Raw genomic sequence first — 12,748 nt, 5'->3', positions numbered from 1 at the left:
TTGTACGGCCCTTAATGTCTAGAAATCTGCACTAACTCCCCTCTTCCACTGCTGTAGGCTGGCCTACTGTAACTGGAAGGCAAATGAATGTCACTTAAATCAGACCGGGTTCAAATACTATTTAAATATTTCTATTAATTTCACATACATTCAAAGTAAGTATTCTGATCTTTTATTTGAAAAGATAAGTAGTTAAATGTTATGCATTTGGAAATACACTTGGAAAGTGTTTGAAAAACTCAAAATCACACTATTTTACACTCCAATGTATTAAATAAGTATTTGAAAATACTGTCACATAATACAATTTGTATTATAACCCAGATATTATAACACGTTTTTGAATACAGGTCTGCACTCAAATCTAACATTTGCATGAAAATACACAGATATATATTGTATTATACTGCATCACATTCTATTGTATTTGTTGTTTCTTTGCGATTGCATTTGAAATCCTCACATGTTATTTTTTTCTGAAGACAGATTCCAATTCTTCTTTCTCTGTTAGACCCTCCAGGCCCTATTAGTCTACTGAGGTCAGTCAGTTGCGATTGTAGCCATCAGATCCAAAATCTCAGTGGTGAGTAGCCACTGAGCTGTTGTCAACTTGCAGATGGCAGTCCTCACATAAAGACACACCATGCCCACCAGAGCACACACATAGCCTACATCAGATTCAGGCAGAAATCAATACGGACTCCAAAACAGACACAATTATTATTTACATTCATTTATTTGTTTTTTTACAACTCAGTTTTATGATCAGGTACTAGTGCCTGCTTCACCTCCTAAAATTAAGAAAAAAGTATTTGAGAAGCAATGTAGATAGATTATAAAGGTAACTCAGTATAATTCACTGCTGCTTTCTATATATTATCAAAGCCACTTAAACATATACTGCTCCATAGACATGGGTTCAATATGAATTTGTTTCTTTCAAATACTTTTCTAGCTGCTCCTAATTGAGAGTTTCTGTCACTCCAGGCAGGCTCAATCAACCCTCAAAGGCAATTGAAGGAACACCAATGCTATTTGAACTCAGGTTTGTTTTCACCTCAGACCTTGAGATCGCCTCTTATGAGTGAGTGGAGACCTCTCCCTCGGGCATGAGCCATTTTATGGCTGACTCGCTGTGGGAAAAAATGTCAGTCTCTCCATATGCAAAACTGATATAGACATACCCCAAGCGACTTACAGCTGTAATCGCAGCAAAAGGTGGCGCTACAAAGTATTAACTTAAGGGGGCTGAATAATTTTGCACGCCCAATTTTTCCGTTTTTGATTTGTTAAAAAAGTTTGAAATATCCAATAAATGTAGTTCCACTTCATGATTGTGTCCCACTTGTTGTTGATTCTTCACAAAAAAATACAGTTTTACATCTTTATGTTTGAAGCCTGAAATGTGGCAAAAGGTCGCAAAGTTCAAGGGGGCCGAATACTTTCGCAAGGCACTGTAAATAACAACGTTGAAACAATATTCTAACATCGGCTGATAAATTGTCAAGTACTTACCTTCCCAAAGAGCCATGGACCTCCGACCGAGAGGCAAGAAGGAGGACCAAAACTTTGTTGATTCCCAAGATAACGATAACGCTACAGCTATCAAGATTAGCATTAGCCCTCATAACTCAGACGACAGTTCCAGACTGTTGCTCGCAGCAGCCTCTTGCGAGCCTGCCGACATGCTGGCTACTCTCCTCCGGGAAATTCAGGATGGTAACAGAGGTCTTTCTATGAAAATTGCTAAGAAATCGGCTGAACTCCATTCTTCCATTGACGACCTGAAATCCTCCATGAATGATCTCCTTTTGAGAACGACTGAGGCAGAGTTGCGCATTAGCACAGTTGAAGATACCATCGCTAGACATGACCAGGTCTTGATACAACTGCAAAGGGACCATGCCTACCTCAAAAAACAAGGTAGATCAGATGGAGAACCAGAGTAGACGTAGTAATATCCGTGTGGTGGGATTGAAAGAGGACATCACCATCGATGGAAAGAGGGTCAGCCTTTTCCCAGATATGTCGCAAGCAGTTCAGACCTGCCGCCAAAGCACTGAAGGAGAAGAACATCACCGGCTACCTCATCCACCCTGCACGGATGAAAGTTCAGTACAAAGGCCGAAGCCATCTCTTCAACACACCGGGAGAAATGCACACTTTTCTCAAAGAACTGAACAACGTCTGAGCCAGGACGGTCTCTCTGGGGGATAAAATGCAACGTCTGAGCCAGGACGGTCTCTCTGGGGGATAAAATGCAGTTTGTTTGTTTTCTCTTATCCGGACTGAACTGCTGGTATCTCCTGGTCACTATAATTGATTTGTACATTTTCAACTAACCACATCTTTCCGGGGTGAGTTCTATTACATTTACAGGAGAGTATATTTTGGTTTAGTCCATATCCACTGGGCAAAGCAATTAGTGGGTTTAGGCCCACTGCTTTCCCCCTCATTTATGTTAATCTTTCAAAAAGCGACTCAAGGAGCCCTTGCCGTGGGCAGTAAATATTCAGCCATAAATATCTATTCACAACGTTTGTTTTCAACTTAGAGAGTTCGCAGGTTTTAGTTTACGCCAAGGTTTAGCTAGTAAGAGCAAGATGGAAAGCGAGCAGCAACGTATCTCTACAAGTGTATTCATGTTTGATTGTTGTTTTAGTCTGACAATCGGGGTGGGTGGGATTTTTATTATTTCTTTCTTCCTTTTTTCTATGTTTATTGTTTCCTTCCTAAAGAGACACACAGGTCACTTTTGTGCTCAAACCAAAGTTGAAACATTTCCTAATTAAAATATTGCGTAAAATACTGAGGTTGCCATTTTTCCAATCGCTTCTTATGAGAAACCAATTGCCTCGACGGATATATTATCGAATATATATGTTCAAAACACATTGAGGATGGATCCTAAACAACGTTTGCCGTGTTTCTGTCGATATTATGGAGTTAATTTTGAAAAAAGTTCGGCGTTGTATAGGTAGCATTTTCCGGTCGATTTCTCAGCCAAGCATGATTAACAAACGGGAGCTATTTCGCCTACAAAAATAATATTTTTGGAAAAAAGGAACATTTGCTATCTAACTGGGAGTCTCCTGAGTGAAGCATCCAAAGTTCTTCAAAGGTAAATGATTTAATTTGGTTGCTTTTCTTATTTTCATGAAAATGTTGCCTGCTGCCAGCAGAGCCTAGCATAGCATTATGCCATGATAAACTTACACAAATGCTTGTCTAGCGTTGGCTGTAACGCATATTTTGAAAATCTGAGATGACTGTTGTTAACAGAAGGCTAAGCTTGTGTTTGAATATATTTATTGCGATGTTATATTGCGATTTTCATGAATAGGAAAAGTTTCTAGGGGTATTTATGTCCGCTGCGTTATGCTAATTCGTTTGAGGCTATGATTACGATGCCGGATCGCTCGTCGCAAGAGGTTAGATCTGAATCAAATAGCCAATATAATAGAGGTTTTGGTGAGTCGCTCTTTTCAGGTCCAGTAGCTGCTTGCCTGATCTCAACTTTTCAACAAATTCTGGGGCCAGAGCTCCTGACCTAGCCGGTCCTTGAGCACTTCATAGTCACCACTCCCACTGTTGATGAGGAGCAGGATGTCACCCCTTCACCTCTGACTGGTACAGACCCACTGCTGTCTGTCTGTCTGTCTGTATTAGAGTGAGAAAACAAGAGAGTGCGAGCGACAAAAAGAAAGATAGAAGTATGGGAAATAGATATCAAAATAGGCATGTGCCAGTACATTAACTGTCTGTAGGTATAGTCTGGTTATATGACTGAACATGACAGGCTAATAATACAAAGATGTGATGCCAAGGTGTAGTTTTAACCAGGCTGGTTTAAATCTTGCTGTCCAGGTATTTGTAATGCGAGTCAAGCAGGTGATTTCTAATGGAACTTTTGGACGGTTGCTTCTACCGAATCATTTTGGCTGGTTGCTTCTGCTGCTGAGGCACGAGAGCCGGTTGCTTCACCTAAGGTATTTACGCCAGTCGTCACACTTGCTGAGGCATTGTGGCTGGTTGCTTCTGCCGAGGCATCATGGACGGTTGCTTCTGCTGAAGAGGCATGCGAGCCCGTTCCTTTTGTTGCTGGGACATAGGAGCAGGTTCCTTTTAATGAAGTGTGGAGAATATATCTATAATTTACCTAGGAAACAAAGACAAAAAGTTCAAAAATAGTCAAATGCCAGAATTTGAAGTCATTGGAACTATACAAATGCTGTTTTTTTAACTTAATTAATTTGTGGATAACAAACACCTTTAGGTGTAGGATAACAGGTTATCCCTCCAATGAATAGATCAATTGAAGGTCAGAATTCTCATAATATGCAGTTAGTGAATGATTTCAGCAACAGTAGTTGGTTTAGAAAAATGTACATGTTCAAAGATATTCTGTTGTGTGTAGAGAATATTTGACATATTCCCAACCAATTGTGTTTCTTGTTCGTTTTTTGAGTTGTTTGGAACTTATTATTTTACTTATTTTGTACATAATGTTGCTGCTACCAACACTTATAACCGAAAATAACTTCTGGACATCAGAACTGCAATTACTCACCACGGACTGGCAGAATCCTTTTTTTTTCCTTTAACGAATCCGACAAGCTCGACGTGAATGACATACTGCTGTCCCAGGAACAGGCCCAGATCCCCGTGATTTGTGTGAATAGAAGGTGGAGAAAAAGGGGCCAGAGGCTGGAATGCCTTCTGAGAATTTGTAGGTGATCGAATAAACTCCCACTTCCTTCCATTCTGCTAGCAAAAGTGAAATCTTTGGAAAATAAAATACATGACCTACGCGGAAGATTAATTCAAAACTGTAATATCTTTTGCTTCACGGAGTCGTGGCTGATTGACGACATTATCAACATACAGCTGGCTATCCTCCAGGATAGAACAGTGGCGTCTAGTAAGACAAGGGGCGGTGGACTATGTATTTTTGTAAATAACAGCTGGTGCACGATATCTAAGGAAGTCTCAAGCTATTGCCAGCCTAAGGTAGAATATCTCATGATAAGCTGTAGACCACACTATCTACCTAGAGAGTTTATCTTTATTTTTTATAGCTGTCTACATACCACCACAGACTGAGGCTGGCACTAAGACAGCATTGAATCAACTGTATTCTGCCATAAGCAAACAGGAAAACGTTCACCGGCAGACGGTGCTCCTAGTAGCCGGGGACTTGAATGTATGGAAACTTAAATACATCTTACAAAATATCTATCAGCATGTTAAATGTGCAACCAGAGGGGAAAAAAACTCTGGACCACCTTTACTCCACACACAGAGATGCATTCAAAGCTCTCCCTCGGCCTCCATTTGGCAAATCTGACCATAATTCTATCCTCCTGATTCCTGCTTACAAGCAATAATTTAAGCAGGAAACACCAGTGACTTGATCAATAAAAAAGTGGTCAGATGAAGCAGCAGCTAAGCTACAGGACTGTTTTGCTAGCACAGACTGGAATATATTCCGGGATTCCTCCGATGACATTGAGGAGTACACCACAGTCATTGGCTTCATCAGTAAGTGCATCAATGATGTCGTCCCCACAGTGACCGTACGTACATACCCCAACCAGTAGCCATGGATTACAGACAACATTTGCACTGAGCTAAAGGCTAGAGGTGCCGCTTTCAAGGAGCGGGACGCTAACCCGGAACCTTATAAGAAATCCCGCTATGCCCTCTGACGAACCATCAAACAGGCAAAGCGTCAATACAGGACTAAGATTGATCGAACTACACCGGCTCTGACACTCGTCAGATGAGGCAGGGCTTGCGAACCTTTACAGACTACAAAGGGAAGCACAGCAGAGAGCTGCCCAGTGACACGAGCCAACCAGACGAGCTAAACTACTTATTTGCTCGCTTCGAGGCAAATAACACTGAAACATGCATGAGAGCAAAAGCTGGTCAGGAGGACTGTGTGATCACGCTCTCCACAGCCGATGTGAGTAAGACCTTTAAAGAGGTCAACATTCACAAGACCGCAGGGCTTGACGGATTACCAGGACGTGTACTGCGAGCAGGTGTTGACCAACTGGCAAGTGTCTTCACTGACATTTTCAACCACTCCCTGTCGGAGTCTGTAATACCAACATGTTTTAAGCAGACCACCATAGACCCTGTGCTCAAGAACACAAAGGTGTAACCTGCCTAAACGACTACCGACCCCTAGCACTCACGTCTGTAGCTATGAAGTGCTTTGAAAGGCAGGTCATGGTTCACAACACCATTATCCCAGAAACCCTAGACCCACTCCAATTTGCATACCGCACTAACAGATCCACAGATGATGCAATTTTATTGCACTCCACACTGCTATTCTTTGCTATTCTTTGACTAGAGCTCAGCATTCAACATCATAGTGTCCTCAAAGCTCATCAATAAGCTAAGGACCCTGGGCCTAAACACCTCCCTCTGCAACTGGATCCTGGACTTCCCGACGTGCCGCCCCAGGTGGTAAGGGTAGGAAATAACACATCCGCCACACTGATCCTCAACACAGGGCCCCTCAGGGGTGCGTGCTCAGTCCCCTCTTGTACTCCCTGTTCACTCATGACTGCACTGCCAGGCACGACTCCAACACCATCATTCAGTTTGTCGACAACACAACAGTGGTAGGCCTGACCACCGACAACAACGAGACAGCCTATAGGGAGGAGGTCAGAGACCTGGCCGTGTGGTGCAAGGACAACAACCATTCCCTCAACGTGATCAAGACAAAGGAGTTGATTGTGGACTACAGGAAAGAGAGGACCGAGCATTCCCCCATTCTCATCGACGGGGCTGTAGTGGAGCAGGTTGAGAGCTTCAAGTTCCTTGGTGTCCACATCACCAACAAGCTAACATGGTCCAAACACACCAAGACAGTTGTGAAGCGGGCACGACAAAACCTATTCCCCCTCAGGAGACTGAAAAGATTTGGCATGGGTCTTCATATTCTCTAAAGGTTCTACAGCTGCACCATCGAGAGTATCCTGGCTGGTTGCATCTCTGCCCGGTATGGTAACTGCTCAGCCTCCGTCCGCAAGGCACTACAGAGGGTAGCGCGAACGGCCTAGTACATCACTGGGGCCAAGCTTCCTGCCATCCAGGACCTCTGTCCTAGGCCGTGTCAGAGGAAGGCCCTATAAATTGTCAAAGACTCCAGCCACCCTAGTCATAGACTGTTTTCTCTGCTATCGCACAGCAAGCGGTACCAGAGCACCAAGTCTAGGTCCAAGAGGCTTCTAAACAGCTTCTACCCCCAAGCCATAAGACTCCTGAGCATCTAGTCAAACAGCTAATCAGACTATTTGCATCCCGCCTTTACACCGTTACTACTCTCTGCGGTTATCATCTATGGATAGTCACTTTAATAACTCCACCTACATATTACCTCAACTAAACGGTGCACCTGCACATTGGCTCTGTACCCCCCTGTATATAGTCTTGCTATTGTTATTTTACTGCTGCTCTTTAAAAACTTGTTAAAATAAAAATAAAATACTTTTATTTCTTAGTCATATTTGTTTTTAAACTGCATTGTTGCTTAGGTAAGCATTTCACTGTAAGGACCTGTTGCATTCGGTGCAATTGACTAATACAATTTGATGCCTACATATAACTACATCTAAAGTATGAACATACTGTATGAATAAGGTCTGACATTTCCCCACTGGACATTGAACATGTTAACATGAGCACAGCACATAAGGTCTTACTCGGGATGAGCTCTTTACATGCACTTTTAATATCCCGCTCATGAGTATCCCTGTATGCATGAATAAACAGAATATTCCTCATTTAAGTGTATGGGTTAAATGGAATAGTAACTGAAATATGGACACTGACGGCAGGACTATAACCTCACATGTAATAAACTCAGCAAAAAAAGAAACTTCCCTTTTTCACAACTCTGTCTTTCAAAGATAATTCGTAAAAACCAAATAACTTCACAGATCTTCATTGTAAAGGGTTTAAACACATGCTTGTTCAATGAACCATAAACAATTAATGAACATGCACCTCTTGAACGGTCGTTAAGGCATATAAGGTCACAGTTATGAAACTTAGGACACTAAAAGAGGCCTTTCTACTGACTCTGAAAAACACCATGCCCAGGGTCCCTGGTCATCTGGGTGAACGTGCCTTAGGCATGCTGCAAGGAGGCATGAAGACTGCAGATGGGGCCAGGGTGATAAACTGCCATGTCCGTACTGTGAGACGCCATAGACCGCGCTACAGGGAGACAGGACAGACAGCTGATTGTCCTTGCATTGAGACCTCGTGTAACAACACCTGCACAGGATTGGCACATCTGAAGATCACACCTGCGGGATAGGTACAGGATGGCAACAACTGCAGAGTTACACAGCTACTTGCCGCAGCTACTTGCCCAAGCCTCCCCAGCTTCTCCTTCACCCAAATCCAGATAGCAGATGTTCTGAAAGAGCTGCAAAACCTGGACCCGTACAAATCAGCTGGCCTAGACAATCTGGACCCTCTAAAATTATCCGCCGCCCTTGTTGCAACCCTTATTACCAGTCTGTTCAACCTCTTTCGTATTGTCCGAGATCCCTTAAGATTGGAAAGCTGCCGCGGTCATCCTGCTATTCAAAGGGGATGACACTCTAGACCCAAACTGTTATAGATCTATATCCATCCAACCCTGCCTTTCTTAAGACTTCGAAAGCCAAGTTAACCTGTTGCGACGAGCAATCCCGTATCCGGGATCTTATTTATAGCCTCAAGCTCATTACCATAACGCAACGTTAACTATTCATGAAAATCGCAAATGAAATGAAATAAATATATTTGCTCTCAAGCTTAGCCTTTTGTTAACAACACAGATTTTCAAAATATGCTTTTGAACCATAGCTAAACAAGCATTTGTGTAAGAGTATTGATAGCCTAGCATAGCATTAAGCCTAGCTTTCAGCATGCAACATTTTCACAAAAACAAGAAAAGCATTCAAATAAAATCATTTACCTTTGAAGAACTTCAGATGTTTTCAATGAGGAGACTCTCAGTTAGATAGCAAATGTTCCGTTTTTCCAAAAAGATGATTTGTGTAGGACAAATCGCTCCGTTTTGTTCATCACGTTTGGGTAAAAAAAAAAAAAAATTAAGTCATTACAACGCAAACTTTTTTCCAAATTAACTTGTTCACGCTACCAGGTTCCTCAAGGCCCCCCCCCCCCCCCCCCCCAGATCTGCCAGTCAACCAGACTCTTCCAGATCTGCTAGTCAACCAGACTCTTCCAGATCTGCCAGTCAACCAGAATCTTCCAGATCCGCCAGCCAGCCAGGATCTACCGGAGCCAACTACCTGCCTGAGCTTCATCTCAGTACTGGGCTTCCTCTCAGTACTGGGCTTCCTCTCAGTACTGGGCTTCCCCTCAGTACCGGGCTGCCCCTCAGTCCCGGGCTGCCCCTCAGTCCCGAGCTGCCCCTCAGTCACGAGCTGCCCCTCAGTCCAGTGGGGTTCTGGGTGAGGACTATTAGGCCACGGTCGGCGCCGAGGGTGGATTATCCCAGGATGCGAGGGGGAGGAACTATGACATTTATGGAGTGGGGTCCACGTCCCGAGCCGGAGCCGCCACCATGGACAGACGCCCACCCGGACCCTCCCTATGGTTTCGAGGTGCGTCAGGGAGTCCGCACCTTAGGGGGGGGGGGTTCTGTCACGCCTTGGTCATAGTATTTTGTGTTTTCGTTATATATTTGGTCAGGCCAGGGTGTGACATGGGTTTATTTTGTTGTGTGTCGTATTGGGGTTTTGTAGGCATTGGGATTGCGGCTGAGTAGGGGTGTAGCATAGGCTTGGCTGCCTGAGGCGGTTCTCAATCAGAGTCAGGTGATTCTCGTTGTCTCTGATTGGGAACCATTTTTAGGTAGCCTGGGTTTCACTGTGTATTTTGTGGGTGATTGTTCCTGTCTCTGTGTAGTGTTCACCAGATAGGTTTTCACGTTCCGTTTGTTGTTTTGTATTTATTTAGTTATTTCATGTATCGCTATTTTTTTTCATTAAAGAACATGAGTAACCACCACGCTGCATTTTGGTCCTCTCCTTCGACAGACGAACGCCGTTACATTAATGCAATCGCTTTGTCACATTTCTTTTTAACGTTACAGAAATCGTTCATTTTTCAATAATCTGAGACGGCGCTCAGACAGAAGCAATATTTCTCCGCTATGTTGGAGTCAACAGAAACACAAAATTACAACATAAATATTCCCTTACCTTTGATGGTCTTCGATCATAATGTAGTGGAAGAAGTCATACTTACCCAAAACATTGTTTGGTTTCAATTCGTGTGTCTTTGTATTAGCAAATGCTGCAAGTTCCAGCTGAAATACTACCAAAACTTACTTCTGGTCACGAACAGTTGCGCATCAAAACTTCAAAATTACATATTATATGTAGACTAAACTGGTCAAACTAAGTGCAGAATCAAGCTTTAGGATGTTCTAAACGTACAAAACTATTATCTAATCTCTCGGACGAACGTGCTTCTTCGCAGGCGATCTGGAACAAAGGAACGTGTCTCCAAAAAGCGCGCTCCCGTAACCTTGAATTTTCTCACGACACTCAGTCTTTTGCCTACCAAAGGCTCAAAACACGCGGGATTTGCACAATTAAACGCTGTACTGAATGAGGACATCTAGTGGAAGACATAGAAAGTGTCTCCAGATCCATAGCTGGTTGGGGGCGATGACATCAAAGTTGCCCCAAGTTTGAGGCTCCCAAAAATAGTTTGGGAGATTGCCTGCCCTGTGAGTTCTGCTATACTTACAGACATAATTCAAACGGTTTTAGAGTGTTTTCTATCCAATAATTATTATTATATGCATATATTAGCAATTTTGGACAGATTTATTTTCAGTTTACTATGGGCACGCAATTCCTCCAAAGGGGGCAGTATTCTGCCTATCCTTAACTGGTTTTAACTCCATAATATCGACAGAAACATGGCAAACGTTGTTTAGAATCAATCCTCAAGGTGTTTTTCACATATCTATCGATGATAAATCATTCGTGGCAGTTGACTTTCTCCTCTGAAGAAAATGGAACGCGCATGGACCTGGAGATTACGCAATAATTTCGACGGAGGACACCGGGCAGACACCTGGTAAATGTAGTCTCTTATGGTCAATCTTCCAATGATATGCCTACAAATACACCTTGGGGAAACGACAGAAAGTGGAGGCTCATTCATGGCGCATTCACAGCCATATAAGGAGACATTGGAACACAGGGCATTCAAAATCTGGACCATTTCCTGTATGAAATTTCATCTTGGTTTCGCCTGAAGCATTAGTTCTGGGGCACTCACAGATAATATCTTTGCAGTTTTGGAAACGTCTGAGTTTTTTCTTTCCAAAGCTGTCAATTACATGCATAGTCGAGCATCTTTTCGTGACAAAATATCTTGTTTAAAACGGGAAGGTTTTTTATCCAAAAATTAAAAGAGCGCCCCCTATCTCGAAGAAGTTAATAAACAGATCACTGACCATTTTGAATCCCACCCTACCTTCTCGGCTGTGCAATCCGGTTTCCAAGCTGGTGCACCTCAGCCACGCTCAAGGTACTAAACGATATCATTACCGCCATCGATAAAAGACAGTACTGTGCAGCAGTCTTCATCGACCTGGCCAAGGCTTTCGACTGTCAATCACTGTATCCTTATCGGCAGACTCAACAGCCTTGGTTTCTCAAATGAATGCCTCACCTGGTTCACCAACTACTTCTCAGACAGAGTTCAGTGTGTCAAATCGGAGGGCCTGTTGTCCGGACCTCTGGCAATCTCTATGGGAGTGCCACAGGGTTCAATTCTCGGGCCGACTCTTTTCTCTGTATGTATCAACGATGTCGCGCTTGCTGCTGGTGATTCCCTGATCCACCTCTACGCAGAGGACACCATTCTGTATACATCTCACCCTTCTTTGGAAACTGTGTTGACTAACCTCCAATCGAGCTTCAATGCCATACAACACTCCTTCCGTGGCCTCCAACTGCTCTTAAATGCTAGTAAAACCAAATGAATGCTTTTCAACCGATCGTTGCCCGCACCCGCCCGACTAGCATCACTTCTCTGGACGGTTCTGACTTGGAATATGTGGACAACTACAAATACCTAGGTGTCTGGCTAGGCTGCAAACTCTCCTTCCAGAACTCTCCTTCCACAATTTTGGATCTCCAATCCAAAATGAAATCAAGAATTGGTTTCCCATTTCGCAACAAAGCCTCCTTCGCTCACGCTGCCAAACATACCCTCGTAAAACTGACTATCCTACCGATCCTCGACTTCGGCGATGTCATTTACAAAATAGCTTCCAATACTCTACTCAGCAAACTAGATGCAGTCTATCAGTGTCATCCGTTTTGTCACTAAAGCCCCTTATACCACCCACCACTGCGACCTGTATGCTCTAGTCGGCCGGCCCCCGCTACACATTCGTCGCCAGACCCTCTAGCTCCAGGCCATCTAGAGGTCTATGCTCCGCCTTATCTCAGCTCAATGGTCACGATAACACCCACCTATAGCACACGTTCCAGCAGGTATATCTCACTGATCATCCCCAAAGCCAACACCTCATTTGGCCACCTTTCCTTCCAGTTCTCTGCTGCCAATGACTGGAACGAATTGCAAAAATCACTGAAGATGGAGACTTATATTTCCCTCACTAACTTCAAACATCAGCTATCTGAGCAGCTAACCGATCGCTGCAGGTGTACATAGC

Source organism: Oncorhynchus nerka, linkage group LG14 (assembly GCF_034236695.1).
Source record: "Oncorhynchus nerka isolate Pitt River linkage group LG14, Oner_Uvic_2.0, whole genome shotgun sequence".
Classification (NCBI taxonomy): domain Eukaryota; kingdom Metazoa; phylum Chordata; class Actinopteri; order Salmoniformes; family Salmonidae; genus Oncorhynchus; species Oncorhynchus nerka.
The sequence above is the reverse complement of the archived record's forward strand: the minus strand, read 5'-3'. Positions refer to the sequence as shown.